At 38.6% G+C, this 26,230-nt stretch overlaps 1 protein-coding gene across 21 annotated transcripts in view; it reads right to left on the reverse strand.

Annotated features, from left to right (window-relative positions):
- The window catches only part of LOC118769682 (receptor-type tyrosine-protein phosphatase delta-like), a 236,546-nt gene that overhangs the window by 191,405 nt on the left and 18,911 nt on the right, over positions 1 to 26,230 (reverse strand). For all 21 annotated transcript variants that reach the window (XM_036516937.1, XM_036516923.1, XM_036516935.1 and 18 more), the window contains exon 3: positions 8,840 to 8,888. The gene's annotated coding sequence lies outside the window, so the exon portion shown is untranslated. The remainder of the gene's footprint in view (positions 1 to 8,839; positions 8,889 to 26,230) is intronic.

The following is a 26,230-nucleotide window of genomic DNA, read 5'->3' on the forward strand; positions in this document are numbered from 1 at the left end:
ATCCTTGAGTTTTTTTTTTCTTTTTTAGTGCTGTCTGCTGCTTCCCCAGTTAATCCAAAAGGGTAGACAGGTTTGCCAGCACATAAAAGAAAGCTGGAAAGGGCTGTCCAGTGTGATGAGCGCGTTGACATGATGCCTGATGCCTGTCTGATACAATAGGAGAGCTGCTATTTGTTATCACTACTGCTCTGAGTTAGTGATATATCCTGACTTACAGAGAAGCCCTGGAACCTGAGGAATAGAAATGAGTTGACTATATCTCTTTGAACTGATGTAACTGATATGTGACAAAAAACATCAGGGTTTGATTTGCTGTCATAAAGTAACCATATGAATCTGTGTACATGTGTGCCATGGAAAACCTGAACTGAAGATATGTAACATTGAGGCTTGATTTGATTTTTCAATGAATGTGAACTTGAATGTGAATTATTACAACAATTTATAACAACTTCATATAATGTTTAAAATATACATAACATACATGAAGATGGCATTATTCTGTCATAAAGCTGACATGAGTGATTTAGCAGTTGTTATTTAAAAACGACATGCTATATCTGGAAACAACCGGGCACTCTGTGTCAGCTGGCATGATATTTGTTTTAACTGCTTTGTGATGAAATGGTGCTGTTCATGAAGATTCTATGCATGCTTTCCAAGATTAATCAATAGAGAATTTGACAAATAAATCTATAATATTTATTATTTTTTTGTTTATAAATATAACACTGATTTTATACAAATTAGCATTTGTGACACACATAAATCATATTGGCTGGTGGTTGTAAACTCTTGCCTTCCTAATTTGTGTATAATTAATGTTGTTTTGCAGAGTCAATATTATTTATTCATTAACACACATATTTATTTAAAATCCTTTCAATGTTTTTTTTTTTTTTTCCTTTTGAAATCAGATTGTCAGCTGTCTTTTTTATGAATAACACAGGGCTTAAACAAGTTGACTGGGAAAAGTTACTAAAAGCTTTGCTGTTATAATTGTCATATCATAACTCTACACAGATTGCACACTGTATACAAAACTATAAAAGACTGAAAGCCAGACTTATGTGAAAGGATACCTGGAGCTCTCTGAGCTTGGCCTGTCCAACCAACGTCTTTCCCTGAGTTTGACACATACACTGATAAGCCACATTATGACCACCTGCCTAATATGCTGTTGGTCCTCTGAGTGCCGCCAAAACAGCACCGACCCGCCGAGGCTCTACAAGACCCCTGAAGGTGTCCTATGGTATCTGGCACCAAAACATTAGCAGCAGATCCCTCAAGTCTAGTAAGTTGCAATGTGGAGCTGCCGTGGATCCGATTTGTCAGTCCAGCACATCCCACAGATGCTCAATGGGATTGAGATCTGGACTAGAGGCCAGGACAACACCTTGAACACTTCATCATGTTCCTCAAACCATTGCCGAACAATGTGTGCAGTGTGGCAGGGCGCATTATCCTGCTGAAAGGGGCCACTGCCATCAGGGAATACCATTTCCATGAAGGGGTGTACCTGGTCTGCAATGATGTTTAGGTAGGTGGCACATGTCAAATTGACCCAGGGTTTCCCAGCAGAAAATTGCCCAGAGCATCACACTCCCTCCACCAGCAGCTTGTCTTCCCACAGTGCATCCTGGTGCCATCAGTTCCTCAGGTAAACAGCGCACACGTGCATGGCCATCCACATGATCTAAAAGAAAACGGACTCATCGGACCAGGCGACCTTCTTCCACTGCTCCAAGGTCCAGTTCCGACACTCGCGTGCCCATTGTAGGTGCTTTCGATGGCGGACAGGGGTCATCATGGGCACTCTGACTGGTCTGCGGCTACGCAGCAGGGCGCAATGCACAGTGTGTTGTGACACATTCCTCCCATAACCATCATTAAAATTTTCTGTGACTTGTGCCACAGCAGATCTTCTGTCAGTTCGGACCAGATGGGATAGCCTTTGTTGCCCTCACACATCGATGAGCCTTGGGTGCCCAACACTTACCAGTTGTCTGGCCATAACAATTTGGCCCTTGTCAAAATCACTCAGGTCTTTACTCCTGCCCATTTCTCCTGCATCCAACATGTTGACTAAGACAACTGATTGTTCGCTTACCATCTAATCTACCCAGACCTTGACATGTGCCCTTGTTTGGAGATGATCAACATTATTTGGTTCACCTGTGAGTGGTCATAATGTTTTGGCTTATCAGTGTATACAAGTATATATAAAATTATATTAAGGTATTGGTTTCGATAATTTGTCAGCGATGTATCTCAGCATCACGATTTATGTAATATATACGAATGTGGGTTTTTTCATAGTATGTCAGAGCTGAACCATGCTGCTGAGTCCATACTGACTCGATCAAGTCCTAAATGGTCTTGTCTTGCCACATTGATACCCTGCATCCCTGCATTGTCTTCCTCTTCAATGTTCCTCTTCAGTGTCAGTCAATAATTCATTTTAAATCCTACTTGACACCCCCCAGGGATCCTAAAATCCTACTCGACACCCCCTAGGGGATTATCAACATTCCAAAAGCTTTTCACTACTGCAACAAAAACCAGAGGAAGACGTACATACACAACACTGGTGGTAATACAGATGATATATTGTGTCCATGCTACAATATATATTTTTTTAAAGTGTGGTATAAAACACACAAAAGACGTTACACGTTACACTTACAGTGCCAGCAATTTCTCTTTTTCCAGTTATAGTCTCTGACACATTTTTCTGAAGGCACGTTTTGACATGTTTCCAAGGCAGGCATAACATAAGCAAACCATTAATTAACTGAAAAGATGTGATCTCTGTGACTTAATGTCTGAATTTGAGCCAAGTGGAAAGCATTCTTCTTGGTCAAGTTCAACACACAGAGGATATACATTTATCAATTTTGCTTTTAGGTGGAACACATTATAATACCAGTATCTACTCATTGTCATGTGTTGTGTGCCAAAACAGTATATGCCAGAAAGAAGATACAGTCTTTTTATAATTTAGTTTCCTATGCTATACTGAGTGTTAAAAATGAATTATATAACATCGTATAGGATACTCAGAGATTTCTTAACAGAAATAAAACTGAAAATCACATGCACAAAAATTCTTTGATCTTGGGACATGTCAACAATTTTGTTATAATCTTCATATAGTGGGCCATTCCATTTGCAGCTATGAATATTCACCAAACAAACAAACATGATTCCTTTACATTAATAGACATCATTATCAATGAAATCATAATAACAGATCTGATTCAACATGGAAATACATATCTGATCAATTGCTGGTTGTACTGAACAGAGCTGTACAACAGGAATTTCCAGCTACAATTGACAGGAATAAACAACATGAACTATTGGTCCAAATGTATTTCCTTTGCATTTTAATTGCTATAGTATGAGTTGAGTAGGAACTGAATATTTTGCGAAAGAAAACGTACTTGCACCGCTTTTCACGAAACACTCTCTTAATTAAAGCTACAGGCGATGATTCTGCGGCATGCGGCCCGGAATTCATGGCTGACCTACTTTTGACTCATTAACGTGCTTGTGCACTGATAAGGACACAGGTGTATTTTAACATCTTTGTTTGGAGGGCTTTCACTTCAAGCCTCAGAGGGTTATTGTTCAATTCCTACGTCTTACTGTTGCCCTGGAACCTCTGCTGTTCCTTCAAAAGCCTCATCGGACCCATGGTCCTCTCAGTCTCCTCTCTGTGAAATGACAGAATGTCAGCATGGGGGGATTGTCAATAAGTGGCATAATTGTTCCCTGAGGGTAGTAGTGGAGATTAATGGCAGCGATTACTCCCCTCCAAGTCAACTGCTCACAAGTGTCATTCAAAATAACAGTGATACCCATTCAAAATCATATCCATCTTTTTTTTGACCCGCCTCGCAATTCCTTTCTGGTCGCTGGAGAGTGCTTGTAAAATCTGAATCTGTTGAATGAAAATATATGGAAACAGCCATTGTTTGTAAATACATCAATGGTAGCATGTGAACATTAACATTAGTGGGCATACAAATTTGAAAGTGAAGTCTATACTATGTCAGTGGATGGATTTAATGTCAAGAAGACCGAGATAACATGTACCAAGCACAAATTAATGAAAAAAAAAAAAAACAAAGTTCCCTTTTTGTCGAAAATACAAACACAGCTGCAATGACGTGCTATGAGATTTTACAGTATGGGGAAAAGTTTGCTTTAAACTTAGAGATACCTAACTTTTGACAGATTTATAATAGGTTGTACAGACAAAAAAGTCTCTCTGGGTTGTAGGGTGGACCCACTGCAAGATAATCCCATTATACGAGTTGCTGAAGTAGGCTTCACAGACATAATTATCATGGATGATTCAACTCATATGGTAATTACAGTACTATAGTAAATTGGAACATGACAGTATGTGACCTAAAAAACCCTCTTCTGGCAGAACAAAGATAAGTGTGATTTCTGGAAACTGCTGTCTGTAATCTTTTATTCTTACTCCTCACTACAGACACAGCATAACGCTTTGGCTGAGCAGTCAAAACACATCAAACTCATCCTTAATTTTTAGAATAACCCTAGCTTTTAACAGAATCCGAGATATCTCTTCTCAGACATTTTAAATTATCATTAATATTAGAGGAACAGCAGCAATTCCAGATGCCTTACTGGTTTGACATTTCCAAGCACATTAAAGACTAAATGAAATAGGAAATGTTGAATCGTTTTCAGGGGAACACACATTTGAACATTTACCACATTGACATTGCTCGTAGAAATTATGATTTTCCGATGCTGAGCTTGTCGTAGTTATACTGTTCATTGTATGCATTCCACAGTAGATAGTTAGTTAGTTAAAGACCATGGATCAAGGGTCTCAAGGCACAGACATAGAGAAATTCTGCAACCATGAGCAGTTCTGATGGTACAGTAGCACAAAAACATTTTTCTTGGTAATGTTTAGCAATGAGCTGTGTTCCCACAGATAATTATAAAAGCTGTTTCATGATCAAATCATCTTGAGTCAAAGAAGTGCTTCCAATTTAGGCACAGGGATCGAGTTCAAATGTTTCTGAACATCATAATCGCTGCCTTTGTGTTTAGTTTCACAAATCTGCATTCTTGCAAACTGTAGACTGTCTTCTCTTTTGATGAAATGTGCTGTTGATCCTTCATCAGTTTAATGAAGCTTCACTTTTTTCCTCCTCTCTAACTCAAGTGTAGGCATCAGGTTATACCTCCTGTTCTTTCTAACAATTTTCCCTTCTTGTTTTCTTGAACTTCTGATTGCTCTGGAAGTTTGTCTGTAATCACACATTACCAACTTTATCTGAAAAGTAACACAAGAGCTCTGATTGCTTGTAGCTGTGTGGAACTGACTCACAATAAGCTGCCCACATTCCTCGTTAAATTACCCCGAACATCAGAAAACCCACCTGGTAAGGGCCACTGACTTGGCGTTCTGTGTGCTCGGTGTGTCCAACTGAGCACTTTCTCTGGGCTTCATTTTCATACACTAATTGACTTTTTCCAGAAGACATCAAATTAATTTCAAGCCCCATTAAGATGTACATGTTAAAGTATTATTATATAGCAAATGTCAGGCCATTTTTCAGAGAATAACCCTAAGCATCCTATAAGGAATTACTGTTATCTTTATGATCCTTATTCTTTTTGCTGTTGCAGTGCATCTTACAATTACGTGTACTATTATCAGTTTTTGACTGAGATTGTTAAAAACTGAGAAAGTTAAAAAGGTTACTCCAGCTGAAATGAGCTTCTCAAAGACAAATTACATTTCTGTTATAGACAGAAGAGACTGAGCAGACAACTATATCTTTCTTGCATTAAAGCTATACTGTTATGTGGTTGAAATGAGGGTTATTAGCTTTTCTATTGGTCTGCGGATCCTGAATCATCAAAACCTGTCCCTACAGTCGCATATTCATCACTATTTGAGCTGGAAAGGATGCTGAAGCTAACATATTTCCAGTGGGACTATCATGTAGTACGTCCTCTGGGTTGTATAACACTAGATGAGGACATATTTGGATTTAAATGATCAGTAACATATGGTATTTTATGACGTTAACAAAAATGCAATAAATACAGACCGTAAAGTTTAGTGTGCACTTGGGATCACTGCTTTCAGAGAAATTGTGACTATGTACTGACGTGTTATTTTTAGCCGGTGTCATTTCTGACATATTCATAGAGAAAAGGTCTTCAATCTTAAGTAAGGATACAATCAAAAACACAAGGTTCTAAAGATTTAAAATGCATACTATACAGCTCCACATCTTCTGTGAAATTGCTGAAGAGTGAATAAAAAACATATGGAGGATAAGGCCTCTTTGCCAAATGGTGGAGTAATTATGTTTCTGTAAAACCGAATGGGCTCAGACACTGTGCAGCAGCTGTCTTTTTATGAAGATCACAAAAAAAAGCTAATTGAAGCCATTTATTACAGACAAGTTCTAGCAAGTTAAGTAATCAAATATTCATTTGATTTTTGATTCGGAAACGTTTTATTTATTAATATTCTTTCCGCTTTTCCTTTTGTCATTAGAGTGGTAAATGAAATAGAAAGTGATACGTTTGCTTTGTGGATTGTCAGTTTGAAATGCCATTACACTTGTCACTGGAGAAAATTGCAGGCCATTTATATGTCAAAGCTATCACACCCATGTTTTGATCAGGCCTCTGGAAACACATAAGAAGGACCTGTCTGTGGCATGTGACGTGCCTCAAATGTGACTGTCATCGTGTCTGCCTGCGCCTTCTGGAAGCGCTAACGTTCCTGCTTGATGAAGATTGTATTTTCTAGTTTGTCTTAGCCCATCACTTTTGTTACACATAACTTTTTGTTGATGTCCCCTTACACATGTTGTACGTTGCCTTTCTGTGTACTTTTGTGGGAGCAGGTCACATTATAGGCATCCTCTATGGATGTTAGTTACAAATAAATAATGTAAACCCATGGGATATCCTGTGTACATAGAGTTAAAAGTAACATTCTGATGACTAACAGAAACTTCATTCCTGCAACATAAGGTTGGTGAATAAGCACCAAAAATGTTCAGTCCCAGAACAAATTGAAATCAAATGTCTCACTTGCATTCACCAGATGCATTGCTATTTAGGAACATGAAGTAAGAGGATCAGATAGTATACAGAAAACTGAGCAAAATGTCTCTAAGCTCAAGTGCTGTTGATTCTTTTAAAATGTTAATTGAATTTTTACTTCTGGTATCTACATTCAATGGGTTTCAGCACAGTATGGATGTATAGTCTTAATTAAATCACTGTGTTTTGCATAGTTAAGGTAGGAGTGTTTTACAGTATGTAAGATTTGACATGAGACTAGACTTAATCTAACTACAATGTCATTTGTCCTTCATTTAGACAAATCAATTTAAGCACATTTTACATGTCTTCAAAGTTCTCAAACAACATTTTCTGTCCACTCCAGTGACTGCGAAACCCATGATGCTGTGTAAGTACCAAAACAATTGTAAGACGTGCTTACATTTCTTGCTTAAAGTAAAAAGCACATTACAGTTAGTTTGAGCCTTGGCCTTTTTGAAAACATGTTTTGATCAATCTGTTTAACCTTGACCATAACAGTACTAGGCTGCTATATATGTATAGAGTGCATCATTTTGAAATTGTCAGAGGCGAACGATATGATAAAATTAGCAATACATGAAAGCCGTAAGGGCAGAAGAATAGTGATCTAAAGAGCTGAGAGCATGTCGGAGTTCTCGCACAGAACCATGATAAAATGACTGTTATTTCTTCTCATAACTGGAATGAAATTGCTGTTTGAGTGCAATGAGAATTGCTTCAAGCGTTACAATGCACAGAGCGAAAATAAGCTGGATGGAAATGATAACCGGTATTTTTTGCTGTATTGTTGATATTTTCCAATTCAGTGTGGATGACACCTCTTGCTGCTCCAATAACACTTTCAGAGGGGAATATGAAATGACTGTAAAGCAAGCAGAAAATCCAACTCTGGGTATGTTTTTGAGGCAAGCAAAATGTAGGACTGTTCATAAATGTAACTTAAGTATGTGGTAGATTCATTTTAAATACAATTATAGAGCAACCACTGGGGTTATCAATTCAAGGCTGTGACAGCTTTTCCCCAATGTCCATGCAACACGCAAGATCTCCCTCCAAAAATAGGGATGTGCTCTGGAATCACACCATCCTGGGCCAACCAGTATCTGCTTTTTACATTAATATAGCTGCATTTAATTTATTCATCTTTTTTATTGATATAATGGTGTAAACACCAAAAGATGAGAGTTGTGGATTAATTTTTGAATAAAAATTAACACTAAATTACTCTGGAGAGCTGTCTAAATAAGGTCCTATCTCTCTTTGTCTCTCTCCCTCTCTCTCTTTGCATATAGATATACTAATCAGAGGAAGGGAGTCCACCCATACCATATTATGTAAATTACCAAAGCCTTCTGCTTCTAACTTTTTTTCTGCCTTGTACCTTTATAATGCTATTCTAATTTAAACAGATTATGGCTGAACCAGACCATGGTCCTGTGCCCTCAGCACTCTCTTATAAGAGAGGTGGGGCTAAATGCCAGCAGATCTCCTTTGCTACACATTTAATGTGTTTATTTCTGTTCTCCCCTGTAGAGTCACCCCTCTCAATAATTCTTAAACACTAAATATTTAACTTCTAACCAACTCTTGAGCTTACATACACCTGTCAACCTGAAGATACACTTGTGATATAAACATCAGACACAGCAAGAATGGGACTGTGCAATTTTCCATTGGCCTTTTCATATACGAAAATATGAATACCAAAACTTACTATGAGGTTAAAGGCGTGAAAATCAGTAGAACATCCTCTCTCCTGAGACCTGCAAAACAAAAATAAATAAATAAAATCATTTCTGAAAATGAAAACACATTCCAACCTAGATATGGAGCAGACATTAAGGTTGAGTGCAAGAACTGTTTTTAAAGTAAAGAACAAGGCAAAGTTTTTGTACTATATCCAAAACACTGGGTTTGGTTGACCAGTGAATGAACTGACTTTCAAAAAGAGCTGCGAAAGAGGATATCATATCAAGCAGCCCTTGGACAGTAAATGTAACGAGCAATGAAAAATCTCATGAATTCCTTTTTCCCATTCGTACCATAATGTATTCACTATTATAACTGAAGTTGTTATTAGTTTGAAGAATGCTTTAATCTGACCTTAAATTCATCTCTTCAAGTGGCATGCTAAGCTTGTGTTTATATAACCCAAGTGTCATAAACAACACATTTCTCCTTGCAGTTGAATATAAAGGAGATGAAACCAGAATTAAACCCTCAAGGTCAATGTCAGTTAACACAGTGAAAGTGAACAACTCACACTCTTATTTTCCCATAAAAAGACTGAAGAACATGGATGACCTCAGCACACCATAAATAAGGGGTATTTTTTTCTTTTATAACTCATCCTGTTGAGATGCTGCTGTCAGGAATAGATGCACCTTACAAAGAAAGCACATCAAACAAAACCCCTTGAAAACAAATGGGCTGTATTTCAAGATTTTCATTTAAAATGACAGAGGTTGATAGACAAAAAGCAGTTAGTCTTATTAATTGTTCAATTCCATATGCATTACAACCGCTCTAGTTTAATTAGTGCAATCAGTCTATTTAAATTAAAGGCGGTTTTAAGCTACGATCAGGGCAAGGTCTGGAGGTCCTTAAGTCTATTTCTCCTTCCTGATTATTATTATCATATTTATTTGCTTCACTGACCCTCTTATTGAGCATGATTGATATGACTCATATTTTGCATATTATGCATTTATTAAAACCTCTTCCCCAAACCACTAAGCAACATTGCTTATACATGCCATAGACAACCTTTGACCTGCAGTAACAGAGTTGCATCTGTTTTCATTCCATCCAAAGCTCTAGTTATGTAAATTGATCTATTATTACGCTAAATTAATACAGGAGACTGTGTGCTCAAAAAAGTCACTATTTTGCTTTCAGAGAGACCTAGCAAACCTGCAACGCTGTGTTGTTGCAGTACCTGGATTACCTAGCCTTGGCTTATGCTGACCACTTTTACTGCATGTAGTACCAAGGAGGTTTATATCTACAAAATCTATCAAAGCAGTTTATGGTCTTTCTGAAGAAAGGCCAAATGAATCAGTGCAGAGATTAGCTCCAGTGCTACCTGCTTTTCCATAGCCCCTGGTGTTAAGTATAGCCAAGGCTGAGGACTTTCCACTGGCTCCTTACAGCCTGAATATCAAGATTAAGAAGCTTAGGTAATGAACAGAGTAAAATCCAATATCCTACAATATGTGCGCAGACCCAATGGGCGTCTCTAAAGCCGCTACAGGGAGGTGCTTTCAGCTCTTCCAGTGATTATCTGAATAGGTCTATTGTTTTAATTAAATCCCTAATTACATGGAACTGCTCGGCTTTAATGTGTCCCCTGACTCTCTGCCCCCACTGGCGCCAACCCAGCGTTATATAACCCACCCACCTCCCAGTCAATCACTATTTGCACTGCCTGTTACATTAACCCCATCCACCTCAGCGAATCACTTTCACTGGCCCCGTCTCCATGGTGACCGTCCCCTCTGACTCGGCCCACCCCTTAATCGCACCAATTCAGTGGCACACTCCAGCACTGAAAATCCTTGGTTTAAACCTCTCCAGGCCATGTCAAAAGCTAGTTACAGTAAATAAGAATATATTAAAACAATATCATTCACATATTATTTAACTAACATATAATCTCTTAAAAAATCCATTAAATTCTGGGCTCACGGGGAACAGACCATATACTTTGTTAGGCCTTTGTATACGCTGCCATCAGCTTGATAGTAGCAAGAAAAAGGCATCAGCAAAACATAATGCTGTTTTACAAGAACAGTGCTTCTGTAGTGAGGGTCATTTGTATGTCTTCAGAGACATGCTGTTTTGCCTGTGATGGCATATATCTTTGGTAACAGCAACATGAACTAAACTTTATTATCTTACTTATAAATGACCACTTCAGGAAATGGTAGAAGTGTATTTTCTTGTTCTTGGAAGGCTCTCAACATATGAAGCCGATTTTTACTGCAATAAATACACCACTCTGCCAAATACAAAACAGTGTTGGCAAATAACTGTGATGATAAAAGCTATTCATTCTGTTACTGTGCTGTCAAGGACCAGATTTATATGTATGGATTTCTATGGCTAATGGACAAGAGTCTCCAGTCAGTATGCTATTCGAGGTATACAAGTAGAGAATTCAAGTGAAAGAGTCTGTTATGTCCCTATATCCAAGTCACAGATATGAAAACTAACAGCTACATGAGGGGTATTTCTGGGCTAGAAAACAAAACAGGAAAAAAATGTTAAATTTCCGTTAACCGGTTAAAGAGCACAGGGACTGTTTAATGAAAGACCAAGGGCAGAACTGCAAGCTCTGCGCATGCTCACAGCCAGGAGTGCCAGTGCATCAGATGTTGAAATCGTCCTTAAACAGCAATCAGTCCAGTGTAGTGTAAGGAACAGCTGAATGGGATAACTGCTTAAGGTCCCAGCATGACAGTCCAATTTGTCAGGAACAGAGAGTCATGGCGTGGCCTTTACTCTATGGCGTAATAAGCACACATGTCATAAACTGTTCTCAAGATTCACCTAAGTTCATGTTTTAACAAATTAACATAAGTTAAACATGTCAGTTATGATCTCATAACAGATCAAGGATAAAAAAAAGGCATCCATCATCCATCAATCAAAATGGCAAGCATATACTAAAGTATGATATAGTGTACACTTAAAGGACACCTAGACAGGGCGCTCTGACACATTAAACAAAAAGAGTGCTTCTAACCTTTTGAAAAGGTTTCATAGATTTCCAAACGTGTGAAGTTATGTTTGAAGAGAGCTTAAAACTTCAATTAAATAATCGAAATAGTGATTGTAATGAACGTCAAACAAATAGTTACCATACGGAATGTACAAAAAGCCTCCATCTCATGCACCTCAAGATGCTAATCCACAGCTTTAGAGTTTCTCAGCTGAGAATGATGCATTGCTTGTGAGGCACCTATTGATCATGCAATTATAAACTATAATTCACTTAATAATTTGCCTTCAGTGGTGAGCAAGATGGAACTGAATCCTGTGTTGTCAAAACAGGTTCTAATTACTCTATTTAGAATAATAATTCAAATCAATCGACTTTGTGGATAATCATAGATTTTCAGTCACCGGCACACTGTACTCCACGAGCTGTGAGCACAAACCCGATGCGGGTTTAATGATTGTGTGTTGAGAGAGAGGGTCCCTGGAGTAACATTAGGCTCCTGATAGTGCTGGCCTCAGCACTGAAATCAGGCACTTAAATTCCTCTGTGTCAAACAGGAGGGCTGAGAGACTTCAAAGAAAATCACAAGCTGGCTGATCATTGTTGGTCCCTTTATACTGTCAATCTACTTACTGGTCATTGTGAAACGACTTTGAACCGAATGAGCTTTACCCTTCCACAAGGTATTTTGCTTTTACAAGGAGGAGGAAAAAAAGAGACTGAATGCTAAAATGCTTGCTAACCCTGCATCTAGCCTTAAATCAAGATGGAATTTTCTTGCACCCGTTTCACTTGTGAAGCACGTGTGGTGCATATCTAAGAGTAGTCTGTCATTTTATTTCAGAAAATGTCTTTCATCCTCTTTCTTATAACCAACACCAACAATGCTTTCAACATACAAAAACATCCAACTTACAAAATAGGTCTGACATTAACATTATGATATCAAAATGAAGCCAAGTTACACTGAATAATCTGAGCCATATAACCTTACACCAACTGAACAATCACTATTTCAAGCCAAACCTACTTAAGGTTTCAATTTTTTGTGTAAATCAAAATCACTACTGCAGTTTAGAGTATCACTGACTTTTATCTTATTCACAGGGAGTGTTACCATTAGATCATTTATTACCTAGCACACTAACTAAATAATGTAAAAAATGACTGAAAATAAAAATTAGCTAGTTAATTACTTTCCTGGCCAATGAGTTAACAAGCCAGCACTGGCTGAAAAAAGAACTACCTGTGCAGCTAGCTGGCAATCTATGCGACCTGCCAATTGGCCCACTAGTTAGGCAGCATTTTAACCTTGAGAGGTTGCAGCTGACCATGCATAAGAAATCTATCTCAGGGAAATTACAGCCTACCTTTTAACCTTTAATCTGTTGTTAGCTAACATACACAGTGATGTTGTTGCATAAATGTTAGGTAAAATATTCAAATTGTTTTTGTGATTGATGTTGCTATATTACCATTATCTATTCATGTTTTGTTTTGGAACTTAGTTATGCAGTTATGCACAAAAAGGCCATCATCCATTTTTGCCAAGGACAGAAAGTGGCTTTCAATTAGCTACAATGAACAGATGTCACTATTGACAGATAATGAGGACAGACCAATGGTGTTACACAAACAGTGTCAGAAAAAGTTGTATTGAGAAGCTAATATAATATATATATATATATATGCAATAGTAATAGTATAATAATAATAATATAATAATAATATAATATATATATATATATGGCAATAGTAAGTATTACCTTTGAAAAATATGGCCATTGTTTGATAGCAAGTATTGTACTGTAACTCTGAGTCCAACACATAATTTCATCTGGGAACATGGGCCAAGTACTGTACGTCATGCAAAAACAACTCTACACTACAAAGGGTCATTCACAGTGCCTACGCTAAATGGCCCTTTTGTGTGGAAAACCAGGTGTTTCTTTGAACAAAAGAGGACCTGGCTAAGGTGCAGTGTGCTGAGGTACTGCAGCTGGCTACAGAGACACCAGAGGGTGGAGGGTTTGTCTTGCGGGTCCCGAGTATGTCAGGGGAGAGCAGATTTAAGGAAAGATGGACGTCCCGGCGACTGATCTCTGGCAGGGAAGACAGAGGCTCTGGGAGCTGATTACTATTTTAATTGAAAATGTCTGTCATACTGTGCAGCAGTCGTGTCAGCTTCCACTGAGATTAAGATCACTTCACCTGCCGCATGCAGCCCTGAACCGCGGAAACAGACTTGAGTTACGCAGTATGTCATCACCAAATTAACACTACTGTATATCCACCGGTAGGTGAGGGCGTGAGTGAGTGCGTTAGTAAATAAGGGAATATGTAAAAGGCCTGGATGTTTGTTGAAGTGTGTATTCTTGCATCTCGGACTGTGGAGAAAGGGGAGAAAGCATCCATTTAAATCTCTGTGAGCAGATGGGACTCTCTGACATACTGTCCTGCAGGTCCCTGCCACAGGGCCATCCATCTTTTAATCTCAGAGAGACACAGGTGAAGGTAGATGAGCCCCCGGAGAGCAGACCTAATCCGGCCTGACACAGACTTCCCCGGAGATCTGAGGCATGAGGATGTCTCATTGTGACAGGGGAAGTTATCTCACATCTGCATGGCTGGCTGGAGCTGTGGCCAGAGAGGAACCTGGAGTGACATCATTAAACCTGTTGTTTATGGTTCTCAAACAGACATACCCTGGTGAGGTCAAAGAAGGTTACAGCTTATTTACTTACATTTATTCTAACCACAGAGAGTACCTATTGCATATATTCAGTTTTAGCATGCGGCACAGTAGCTTGATCAAGCAGTATAACAGTGCACCACCAGGGAAATGAATCTGCCACCATTCGGTCAGCATCTCAGTCTCTAACCCCTTCTGTGCGTCTTGTTTACAAGTGCTGTCATGGTATCTTACAGTGGCGAAGCCTATTTCACACCATCAGGCAGTGTGATAGCCCCCATACTCTGTAATGCGATACACTCTTTGCGCCTGTCTTAACGCTGCTTCCTGGGACGAGTGGGGAACGTGTCCGTGGCGCTGTTAACGGCAGAGGAGTGCGACATTAGCATGCCGTGTAGCACAGGCGACGAGAGGCAGGCCAGGTGTTGCAATCGAGCTGGCAGCGACGTGGCGAGGCGCCCTGCTACGGCCCCGCTCCCCCTGACGAATGCAGAATGGGTGGGAGCAGCTGGGATCAATATGTGCTATTAACAGAGTGTGACTGGATCAGTTGCCCGGTCGTATGCTTTCATTATTCACCAACCCCCGCCGGGATGCGAGGTATCGAAGGATGCAACTGAGGAACTCTTGCTGCGTGAGGAACTGTCTCCACATGATGCCCTGTCGCCATCAGCTGTAGCCGAGAGATAAAGCTCCCTTTACCAGGCCATTTGTGTGTTGGGTTAGGGAGCACTTAGTTCCTAGGTGTCAAGTCTTACTGTCACATTGAATGTAGATATGGCTGTATGTGTACTACATTATTTGCTTTCCTTTGCTTTCCTTTCCTTTCCAGATCGCCTTGCATACAGGGTTGGAACCGAAACGCGGTTCCAAATTAGAACTGAATCCAAAATGACAAGTATCAGGTACCTGTAAAAAAAACTTGAATTTTGGTTCTGCTTATCGGGTCCTAAATAAGATAACCCTTTATTATTGCAAACAAAGGCTACATATCTACAAGGATGTATGTAGCTATCTACCAGGACTTGTCTACGTGACTAGGTCACGCATCAACTCAACAGCGTGTCCATTTGTTTAGCTGTTTTGCGCGTACAGTCACACCAGTATGATAAAATCGGTAAAATTAGAACACTAGACTGGAAAAATTCTAGCTAATTTTAGCTTTGAGGAAACAGCGATTTAACGTTAAAAATATAGCAAATGCTAACTGAAAACTATGAGAAGCTTATTAACGCTGATGAAAACATAACGAACCATGTAATGTAGCACGCGCGCTACATAGCATAAAAATAAATTAAATGGTCAAAAGTGTGCCTTCTCTTTAAAAAAAAAAATGTTGACAAGGCAAAGTGCAATGCACGTGGGAAGCTAATTAAATGCAAGTCAGGCTGCACATCAAATCTGACCAAACATTTAAGGTAGCACGGTGTCGATCTAAAGATTGTACAGTGTTGCGGTAAGCAAGAATAAGCAGAATCAGAATCGGAATCGATAAAACTCAATACCCAAACCTAAGTATAATCCATTTTACATTTGCTTGTTTTGACAGTTAAAATTACTTCTGGACGAGGTGTTTATTTGTTGATAGTGGGGATAGTGTGTGATGTACTTGACTAGTAAAATATAATACAAATAAAGATGCATGTGTTTGTCACCAGAACACTAAAATAATCTCTCCAAAACAGCTAGCAGTTAGTTTAATTAACTGCTCTAGATTGATCTTTATCTATTATTTAAGATTTTTTAATGCACATGTCTGTGGATCATACGTTTTTATTGTACATATTTAGTAAATACTAGTAAATAGTAAATACTATTTACTTGAATGAATGAATGTTCAGTTAACACTTAAAAGAATAAAGATACTTTTGTTATCTAAACATTTGACCTTTTTTTTACCATTTTGGAATCAAAATGGGGAATCAATAAGAAACCGAATCAATAAGCAGAATCGGAATCGGAATTGATACAATTCAAACGATACCCAACTCTACTTGCATAGCTTATATATCATCCATTTATACAGCTGTCTATTTACTGATGCAATTCAGTTTAAGCGCCCTGCTCAGTGCCCCACCTGACCTGAGCTTTATGCCCTCCTGGTAGGTAATCCTAGGGTCTAATCTGTGCTTTATATTGACATCAACGACAACAGTGATGCAAAATGATCAACACAACTCTCTACTGCGTCCACACAAGTGAGGTCCTTGTCTTTGTCAGAAAAATTTTATTGCCTCTGCATATTCACAAGAGTAATAAAAAAGTATTTGTATTATGCTGGAGGTCTACTTGGAAAGGGCCTCTTGTGCAATTAAATTTATCTTTTGGGTATTATCAGGAGGGAGCCTTCCAAAGCACTTCTGACACACAGAGTTCCAGAATTCACTGCCTAGGGTAAGAATTTGTCTGCTTGACAAGATCTCTCGCAAATGATTTTCTTAGCTATCATTCAGTTGGATGTTCCAGCAGTACTACTCTGGGCGAGAGATACAAAGTGTTTTGAACTATAATCCAGCATGATGAAGTGAGACATAATGCATTTTCTCAGTGTAGCACTAAGATGTTAAAAGTTCTCCCCACAACTACTCATGACATGTAATGGGAAACAAACTGATGGAAACTATTTTTAATGCTTCAACTTCAAACGTGTGAGAGCTGTCCAGAGAAACTGCAGAGCAAACTGCATTACAATAATACTGTTACTAAAGAATCTCTTTCAGTGTGGAAGCATTGTGACTGCTTCAATACAGTAGATCACTGTATCACTATCAAAGTTATGGCTTTTCACATGAGTAAAAATAAAACATTGGTGGACATGACTTGGGTCGATGAGACCAGCCCAAGGAGAACCTGATTCCAGCTTTCAGCTTAGTGGGTCTTTCATTATACAGAAGGTTTAATGAGTCTGCGTGCGTGTGTGTGTGCGTGCGTGCGTGCGTGCGTGTGTGTGTGTGTGTGTGTGTGCGCGTGACTGTGTGTTTGCGTGTGTGCATGCATGCATGTGCGTGTTTGTGTGTGCGAGCAATCAGAAAGCTGGGGGAGATATGCACAGCAAGTCTGAAATGTGTCAGCACAGATAATCGCTGGTGGGTTGGGGTTAAAGGGAATTAAAGGGCGGGCGTATAGCTGGATGAGCGGGCCTGAGGCCCGTGTCACTCAGCAGCTCCATCGTGCCCCATGGCTCTGCATGTGCTGCACTTGCTTGTTATTGTACAGCACTGGCTTCCAAATGTCCAAACTAACTATGTTTTTTTTTTCCTCATAGTAATTCATCAAACTAAATATATAAAAGATTAATATGACAAACACACTCAAGCTAGGCAATCAAACTTTCCAAATGATACTGTACCTAGGAATCCGTAACAGATGGGGCACACTTGTGTCTTGAAAATTGTATGTTAATGAGCATGCTCACATGGTTAGCCACAGTGATTACACTGGGACGTTCTTGACTTAATTAAATCACCCACTGATACAGATCTGAAAATTACATCTATACAGCCAATGGGTAATGTAAAACTAGCATCTGACAAACCATTCATACTGGACTAAGACCAGGAAGATTGCAGTGCAGTTAAACCTTCAGAATCTAATTCAAGCAAATGTTTATAATATATGAACGTGAACAACAAGAATATGGGTTCAGAACAGCTAGTTGCACATAAAGTGAGCATCATGATAAAGAACAGTGCTACCAAGCAACTTTCTGTAGGTAATAATGTTGACAATGATGCCTTGAACCATTCTACAGTAATCAGAGTACCTCCTAACCATAATCTGTAAGATCTATATTATGCTATATCAGATTTCACTCTGGGATGGGAATGATCAGATACCTGGTGCTAAGCACAGAATGTGTCTGAGTGTGGGCACAGCATGAATCTGCAGTTCTAATGATTGCAGGCAAGTCATTCCACCATTAGATGGCCAATGGGGGAAAAAAAGTGAATTTGGAACATGCTACCCGGGATAGGAGGAACTACACACACACACACACACACACACACACTTATCAAAACTTGAAGTATTTGCTGTATAAGGATCAAAAGAACTTAAATTTGGGTTACACATTGTAGCAAGAACAATTATTCTGAATACAGTTTAAGGTTAACAGCTTGAATAACCTGTAAATTTAACATTATTTTTGACAGTAGAAAACATGTCCCTGTATGACTATGCACTCTATAACTATTTTACAACCTTGGCAAAATCACTACCATTAATCACAACAAAAAGGGCAGTGCTCAAGCCATACTTTCAATGATAAAATCTTATTTTACCAACAATGTCAAACAATACAATCACTCATCTGTTCCTTTTCTTGTTTCATGCTGCCCATGAAACATAATTGTCATGCATATTTAATTTTTCAAGCTATTGACATTCGCCACAAGTTCAATGTACAATTTGGTATGCCTGGCAATAATCAAAGTCATTATTCGATAATTATCTCAAGCACAATTAATGAAAGATGCTGATTAACTGATCACGAACATCTGCACCGGTTCTGACACTTAATCACTTGTGAGAATTATTACCGCTAACGAAAATGCAGAGGGCATGCAATAATCACCACCAAATTAAAACCTGCAGCATTCAACTTTCATTGTTTAATCAGCACCACATCGCAGCCCTAATTGTGCTAAAATGCTGAAATAAGGAGATATCCTCATGGGCAAATTGTCCACATATCGAATTTGGAATTGATTGTTCTTCAAAGCCACGCAGGGCTGTTTAGGCCCCAGAGCTCCACAGTATTTACTTGACCATAATCTCACAAAATTCAGCAATCCCCCATTGACCTAACAGTGAAATTACGTTTTTTTTTTTTTTTTTCCTCTGGATTAGACCATGAGAACACGCTTTATTTCAATATTATTAGGTCTAGTTTTTCTCCATGATGGAAACCATTGAAAATCCAAAAAGGACCTTTTCCTGGACTGCTTTCTTTTGTTAGGCTATAGACCTGATTTGTGTTTTTCCTTACTGTTGAATGCAACTTTGATGATTAGAGAATTTCAAAACAAACTGCTTCCAAATAATATAATCCCTGCTTAAATGAGTCACTGAAAGGTGTGAATGAGCCATTCAGGCACTGGAAGCAAGAAATAAACCATTTTCTACGAAATGCCTTTCAAACGCTTTAAAAATACTGGAGACAAATGAAATAATGAAAACAAACACTAGCCCATACAATAGAAATGTGCTAGATAGAAAAATATAATGTAACCCTGACTATGACTACGAGTTTTTCTTTTTGTAACTGCAGCAGAATGTCACTTCCTATTGTGCCTGTAAGCCAAACTGTTCCTTCTATCCAAATACCAGCACTGGTTATCTTCATTGTGATAGCTTCCATGGAGACATTACCTTACAACAGTCCTGCAACTTATTTTCCTCTATGTTTTCTTTTGCTTAATCATGTGCCTCTGAATTTGACAGATTAATTATGAAAAACTATTCATGTTCTACTTCCTGAATTTTCAAATTCTCAAGGTGGCCAGTATTTATACCATGTGTAATCATGTCAATATCTGATGTACTGGTGGTGTTCTTTTTTTCTCAGTGAGCGGCTGTGCAAGTCACAACTCAAGCCTTATGGCCTGTGCATCGGACTGTGAAATAAGCAGCAGTCACCCAGTGCTGAATGATGTGGGTGTGGCTACTGCACATCCTGACAGTATGGAGGTAGGCAACTTTTCGCAACTACATTGGAGGCCACTCAGAAGTCAATGTAGCATTTCAATATATAATTGAATAATATTGTAAATACAAACATTTAAGAGTAAAACATATAAGAGTTATGTGGGAGACAGTGTAGCATAGTGGTAAGGAGCAGGACTCATAATTGAAAGGTTTCTGGTTTGATTTCCTGCTGCGGCACTCCTGTTGTACCCTTGGGCAAGGTACTTAACCCACAATTGCCATAGTAAATATCCAACTGTATGGATAACATTTAAAAATTGTGGACTGTGTAAATTGCTCTGGATAATAGTGTCTGTTCAATGTCAATATTGTAGTGTAATGTAATATAATACATTTGAGCTCTGGCCAGTTATCCTAAGATCTATCCTTCCTCTCATTCAGGGTAGAATACTTAGAAGTCACTCACGTTTGGCACTGCAGCTATATTCACAGTTTGAATAACTTAGAATATGCTTTCTTTCATCTGTTTACTGATCCAATCAATCCATTTTCCTCCCAACTTAACCATAATGATCTCCTGTATGACTAATACTTGCTGTTAAATTAGCCTGAGGCACCGAGGTTGTCTGCAACATAGTATCCTACCATACCTGCCAATCATCACTACTGACAGCATCACTATATGATGGTGTAAACAGTATTACTCTAACAATAGTAATATGATACTGTATTTTGGATATCAATGTAAAATACCCAAAGTGTGAGACACTGCTGTTGATTCACAGAGTGATTTGATTTTTAAAAGACTGCCCAGTCATGACATTTTTTTAATTATAATGTAGCCCTGCTTAGTGAGAACAGACCTCCAAAATTCATAGCAAAAAATAATTAAAAAACCACCCCTTCACTTGCACTGTTAGGGAAACAGAAGGTACTCGGAAAAAGGCTTTACACTGAATTTTCAGTCCATCTGAAAGCCATCAGAAATGCTAATTGCTAATTCACAGCAACAAAAAATGTGATTACTTATCTGTCACCCCGTTTGGCATGATGTGAATTATGTAAAAACAGAAAACTAAGCCGTTACAAAAAGCAGCGAGGGCTTTCAAAAATGTGTGCGGGATTTATTAACCACTTCTAGTAGGTCAAACTCAAAATTAATAACTGCCTTTACAGGGATAGTGTCAGTGCGCACTTTTGCCGTTTATACATATGCAGTTGTATTTATGGAAATGTATTGCTGGGATGAACAAGATCAGACTGGCAGAGCAGTTTGTAAATGGGTCCATTAAGTATTCTTGAATTTACTGACACCAATATTGCATATGTGAATATACATACAGAGTTCAATATAGAATTATTATTCTTGTGAGTGGGTTGATGAGTTAATTACACCTGACCTTCTAACCATTTTCAACTAATTTAAACAATGAGTTGCTTATTTTGGGATGTGTTTGGTGGCCTTTGCCCCTCTTTTGGTAGCTTGTTATACCATGGATGTTTGTGAAACAGATGCCACTCTTCCCTGGTGAACATGCCACATGGTCTACATGCCACATGTCAACACGCCACATTAGAAATTCATTCAAGGGTTACTGATATTTACTATCAAGAAACTATGACACCAATAGCATTGTGCCACCACAATGTAGCAAGAGAGCCATGGAGGAAGAAAAATAGAATGCGAAAGGGTGTACGCCAAGCTGGAAATGCACAGAGGAGATGGGTTACAAAGCTGGGACGGGAGGGTGAGGCTTCATTTAATCTCTCTGCAAACAGCTACCACTACGAGCCCAACAAGTGGAAAGAAATTGCAGCTTTATAGAAACAGTCAGTGACTTTGTGTGTCCTGGAGTTGTGGTAAGTGCTTTACAACCTCACAGAGCAGCATTAGTGGCCGATGGGTGGCACTGTGCGGCTCAGAAATTGCTGCCAAGTCTTGAGGTGGTGATACACAATACGATTCCCCAATTTCAAAACTCTCAAGATTGTCAAGAACTGCAATATGTGTGAATGCTGTAATTGTACTTATCATGCATTTTGCTTGTTGGTTTGCTGTTTCTTGGTTTGTTTCCCTGTATTATTGCACTGTTTTTTGCAGGAACTTATCAGAAATGCGATGTTATGTCTCAGGGGGTTTTATCCTGGAAACCAAAACTTATAAATAAGAATACAGACCACTGTAATGCCATGCATTCATCCACATTAAGCAGTATGTAATCAGTGAAACACACGCAACATAATCTATATAAGCTCTGTTTCTCAGGATCCATTCCTGCGGCACTGTTACCGTTGTTATACTGGCAGCTTAGAAGTCAGACCTTTTTATTCCATGGAGCATGGTAAATACTTCCATGGTCAAAACACATGTAGTGATCAATATGGATATGCTAAAGAAATACGCAGTACTGAAACATACAGAGATAATTAACAAATGACTGCTTACATGTTTACCACTACTCTGTCACTCTTGCTTTGATACTGTATAAATAATGGATACATATCTTGTGCTGTATGTAAGAAAACTTATTTATTTAATAAATAATAATGCATACAACAAGTATTTATTTACTTTTGGCTATGTATTACAATTCTTAAGCATATACATCTTACTGATATTTTGCTAGGTACAGATGAAGCGAACAGAACTGTTTGTTTCAAACTACTGTAGTGAAAATGGGTGACGCATATCTGCTGGAGGGAGAAGTCAGTAGGGTTAAATTGCTGAGAGGAGCTGTGCGTTTAAATCTAAGCCTCTTCACCAGCTATTCTGCATACCGGTCCATGTATTTTCCAACTTAAGTGTGGTCAGGTTACAGTTTCTTTCTAACAACACTCCAGTGCTAACCTGATTTCAGTTCTGAGCAATGCCATGCAGTTGCCAAGTGGAGAAATAGGTTTAATCAAAACCAGTTTTGTTTTTGACATATCAAGTCAAACAGCTCAAATTTTTTTTAAAAAAATGCATTTTCCCTTTCCATCTGATACAGCAGTTTCAGGTCATTCACTGGTATTGGCTGAGGTCTGAATGACCCATTAGGGCAGTGCTTGAATCATGTTTGCTGACTGGTTGAAATAAAAACATTGTTCTCCTCTTTTATCTTATACATGTACTTAATTAATTCTGTTTTAATGCTGAATCCCTAATTTAATAAGGCAGTGCAAAATTTACCGATTTTTTTTCCCTGCCACCTGGCTATATTCATTGGCATGTGACTGCACCACTTATGCAGACGAAATCTGCTTGGAGATATAGACTTCACAGATGATGTATGCAGTTTAAAAAAAGAAACTCTTCCATGTGAATGGTCATTTAGTGCTGCAGTACCTTATGCTCACTGGACTGAAAAGAGATGTTTTATTTAAGACAACTGTTTGCAAGACGCAGTTTAATTTTTTATTGTTTTAGTCTTTTGTATGCCAGAAAGGAACTTCTGTGGTACTGTGAAAAGAAATGTTGTGTCTATGTGTCTATACATACCACACACACACACACATTTTTTTCACATAACTTAAACATGAATATAATGCTTCCCTAACACACCCTTAGTGCTTTTCTTTCACCTCTAAATTGGTTCTCTACCTGTCAAAGTTTACTTAAAGTGTGCCTTAAATGTAATAAATGTAATAAATGACCAATGCAACGCTCCCTATTTTCGAACATTTAATTTGCACTTGAGAAAAGCTTTACTGAGTCTCCCCTCGCTTTCCATCAGTGAAGTGGCGTGACTATTCAAAAGAGCTGGCTAAAAGTTTCCTTCTGAAATGACTTTCTACACAAGCTCACAGCCATCTCAAATCCTGAGGTACAACTTGTGTCAAGTGATTTTCTGTAAATACGTGAGGAATTCCTGATGACACCTAATATTTCATAGTGCTGCCCTTATTTATATGCAGAGAGCTGGTTCAGCCTTCTGGATTGCTATAATTGTCCATCTGAATGTGGGGAAAAAAATAAAAATTGAATGACACAATGATTACCCCGGAGATGAGCTTTCTGTGTTCAGCCACTGGCAGCGATCAATGTTACCTTTTCATATCTATTTCAGAGGGGAGACGGCCAAATTTCCCTAAAAGGGAGTGGGAAAGTGCTTAGGCACGATATGATAGGAAGATGCTGCACGGCATTACATTTGCGTTGCTGGTTATTACAGTCGATTGCCACTGTGTCAAAACCAGCCAACCTTGCAGATTCAGCTTCAGCACCTGCAGCACACATCATACACCACACATTAAATTGGATTGTGCAGTTTGTTCAACACTCACTCTGCATTCAGTTTACCCTTGTGTTGGCAGGCTCTCATCCTAAATTAAACATAAATCAAGAATAATTCATGTTAATCAAATTTAGCTGATAAAACTGCACCAAGAGTGCAAGTGGAGTGTTGGATGATATGCTAAACTCATTAAATGGCAAAAGGCTGAATTTTAGATAGTGGACAGATACAACGTACAGGCCAAACCAAATAAAATTCACAGACTTACCAAACTGAAAATTCATACATCACTGTATTCCCATCATAAACTTTGAGAACCATGAAGATACAGGAAAACACTGAGCAACCTCACCAGGTTACATGTTAGATTAATTTATCTCATCTGTTAAGATTAACTCAACTCTTTGTGGCTTTTCCGACAGTTGGCAATATTAGGTTTGTCTCACCGCAGCAATTTCCACATTCACGGCGGTGAGGCGAATGTAATGCTCTGAAAAGTATGCATGCCACCCCATGCCTTTGACACCCCAAGTCCTACGGTCCACTGCAGTGAAGTGGCTACCAGTTGTAGGATAGGCCCTACTCCAGTGTCATCATCTGAAAAACCCACAGGTGCCTGATGAATTGCAGCATGTCGAGAATGGTACTGAGAGGGTACCTTGGTCAACCTAGTCACCCCCTCCTCCTGGCAGAACAAAGCCAATTTTCTATTGCTAGTTCACTGTTGGCAGATGACATGGGCAGTGTTGTCAGCTCTGGACCACCTGCACTTGGAACATGTACCTTTACTGCGTGAGCCATTCAGAATCTCTATTATTAACTTTTATTGTATTTACCACGTAAACACCAAGAGGATCTGGCTAACAGAAACATGTAATTCAGTGAAACTGACCGCCCCAGCAAAAACTTGAAATGATTTTGGAGAACACAACGGATTTGAGTAGGACTGCATTCGAAGACTTCAATCCATGATAATTGAGCTAATCATAATTGTTCTGTCAAGACTTTCAGTACTACCTTTCATGAGAATTTCATTCTTTCCAACACTTAAACTATATGGGAGAATGGATGGGAAAATGGAGGATGGTAGATGTCAGGGCTAGCCAATCAGAGACCCAGTGTAAGAATAAGAATGACCCCTGTCAGTTTAACAATGTTGTAAAAATGTTGATACCAAATGGATTTATTGTACTGAACTGCCAAATGTGTATTTATTTGTTTTTAATAATCCCTCCACATATTCATTGGTTGTAACATCTCATATAATCCATACACTTTGCATGAGTGGGGGATTAATACTGATTGCTCAACAGTACCGTATTGTTTGTCTGTGTTGTATTTATTTTTTATGTATTTCACAGGGCCCAACAAAATATGTTTAGCATTCTATTTAGAATGACTCGTTTTTTTTTTTTGGATTTTACCAAATCTTGTATCAAGGCATGTATGTTAAAGTATAGAATACACAGAGAACAGTTCATACGTTCAAGGCTATTTGGCAGGCCAACCATTCTAAAGATCATAAAAGGTCACCTTTGGTCGTCATGGTTATTGCTTGCTGAGTTTTATTACTGACGAGTGACTCAATTTAAAAAGACATCTAGTTAACAAAAGGTTATTGCAATCAATACGTAAAGGTGAAGGTAAAGGATAAATCACAAGTAGGCTACAAGCGCAGCTTTAAAATGACATATCCAATATTCACCATTATTCCCACTTGTGTTTCATTTAGGTACATTTGATAAATTTAGAACTTTGTTTTGTTTGTTTTTTTGTTTTTTTTAATGAACACCTTTTGTGTTTCAAAGGTTGGTTTTTCTTTCATTG

The sequence above is a fragment of the Megalops cyprinoides genome, chromosome 22, assembly GCF_013368585.1.
Source record: "Megalops cyprinoides isolate fMegCyp1 chromosome 22, fMegCyp1.pri, whole genome shotgun sequence".
NCBI classification, from domain to species: Eukaryota; Metazoa; Chordata; class Actinopteri; order Elopiformes; family Megalopidae; genus Megalops; species Megalops cyprinoides.